The sequence below is a fragment of the Ctenocephalides felis genome, unplaced genomic scaffold (genome assembly GCF_003426905.1).
Source record: "Ctenocephalides felis isolate EL2017-DRISC unplaced genomic scaffold, ASM342690v1 CF-g0.4_SCAFFOLD_03571, whole genome shotgun sequence".
Taxonomy (NCBI): Eukaryota; Metazoa; Arthropoda; class Insecta; order Siphonaptera; family Pulicidae; genus Ctenocephalides; species Ctenocephalides felis.
This window is the reverse complement of record NW_020539725.1, coordinates 918,795-920,543: the sequence shown is the minus strand read 5'-3', so window position 1 is coordinate 920,543 and position 1,749 is coordinate 918,795. Positions and strand designations below refer to the sequence as shown.

At 47.5% G+C, this 1,749-nt stretch overlaps 1 non-coding gene across 1 annotated transcript in view; it reads right to left on the bottom strand.

Annotated features, from left to right (window-relative positions):
* The window catches only part of LOC113387136, a 1,927-nt gene extending 449 nt beyond the window's left edge, over positions 1-1,478 (bottom strand). The window contains exon 1 of the ribosomal RNA XR_003368097.1: positions 1-1,478. This exon is cut by the window's left edge and continues 449 nt beyond it. This is a non-coding gene — a ribosomal RNA (small subunit ribosomal RNA).
* Positions 1,479-1,749: the final 271 nt, after the last annotated feature.

The following is a 1,749-nucleotide window of genomic DNA, read 5'->3' as shown; positions in this document are numbered from 1 at the left end:
ACCACAGCCAACAACGACCGAAGCCGAAGCGGAGGGTCTTTGCGATACCAGAAAGTACGTCTATTTAGCAGGCTAGAGTCTCGTTCGTTATCAGAATTAACCAGACAAATCACTCCACCAACTAAGAACGGCCATGCACCACCACCCACCGAATCAAGAAAGAGCTCTCAATCTGTCAATCCTTTCGGTGTCTGGACCTGGTGAGGTTTCCCGTGTTGAGTCAAATTAAGCCGCAGGCTCCACTCCTTGTGGTGCCCTTCCGTCAATTCCTTTAAGTTTCAGCTTTGCAACCATACTTCCCCCGGAACCCAAAAGCTTTGGTTTCCCGGAAGCTGCCCGCCGAGTCATCGGAGGAACTTCGGCGGATCGCTAGCTGGCATCGTTTATGGTTAGAACTAGGGCGGTATCTGATCGCCTTCGAACCTCTAACTTTCGTTCTTGATTGATGAAAACACATTTGGCAAATGCTTTTGCTTCTGTCCGTCTTGCGACGATCCAAGAATTTCACCTCTAACGTCGCAATACGAATGCCCCCAGTTGTCCCTATTAATCATTACCTCGGAATTCCGAAAACCAACAAAATAGAACCGAGGTCCTATTCCATTATTCCATGCACACAATATTCAGGCGAATGAGCCTGCTTTAAGCACTCTAATTTGTTCAAAGTAAACGTACCGGCCCACCTCGACACTCGGTGAAGAGCACCTTGGTAGGATTTTGAGTTGGGCCGCCTTTTTACGGGCTAAGCCCACCGGTAGGACGTCCCACAGACATGCCAGTTGAACACCGCGAGCGGTGAACCGACAGTGTGGGACACAGATTCAACTACGAGCTTTTTAACCGCAACAACTTTAATATACGCTATTAGAGCTGGAATTACCGCGGCTGCTGGCACCAGACTGGCCCTCTAATAGATCCTCGTTAAAGGATTTAAAGTGTACTCATTCCGATTACGGGGCCTCGGATGAGTCCCGTATCGTTATTTTTCGTCACTACCTCCCCGTGCCGGGAGTGGGTAATTTGCGCGCCTGCTGCCTTCCTTGGATGTGGTAGCCGTTTCTCAGGCTCCCTCTCCGGAATCGAACCCTGATTCCCCGTTACCCGTAACAACCATGGTAGTCGCAGAAACTACCATCGACAGTTGATAAGGCAGACATTTGAAAGATGCGTCGCCGGTACTAGACCGTGCGATCGGCACAAAGTTATTCAGAGTCACCAAGTCAAACGGTGAGCAAGGCAAGCCCGCCACCGATTGGTTTTGATCTAATAAAAGCATTCCTTCCATCTCTGGTCGGAACTCTATTTGCATGTATTAGCTCTAGAATTACCACAGTTATCCAAGTAATGTGGGTACGATCTAAGGAACCATAACTGATGTAATGAGCCATTCGCGGTTTCACCTTAATGTGGCTTGCACTGAGACATGCATGGCTTAATCTTTGAGACAAGCATATACTACTGGCAGGATCAACCAGGGTGCTATATATATAATAGCATAGTGCGTAAATGTCCCTCGGCGTCACCCGAGAGACCACACTTTGTATAGAAAAGTTCGATGAATATTTCTAAACAACGAATTTTCTTACATATATATATCTGAGTCGTACGATATTCCCTGGACATGACGAACAGTTTACATCGCGACTTGATATTTTATATATTCTGCGCTTACACAGAGGCTAGACCTTTAACAACCGTCGAAACGGCGGTCCGTACATGAAATTTGCGGTCCGCAGACCCAGTTAATTT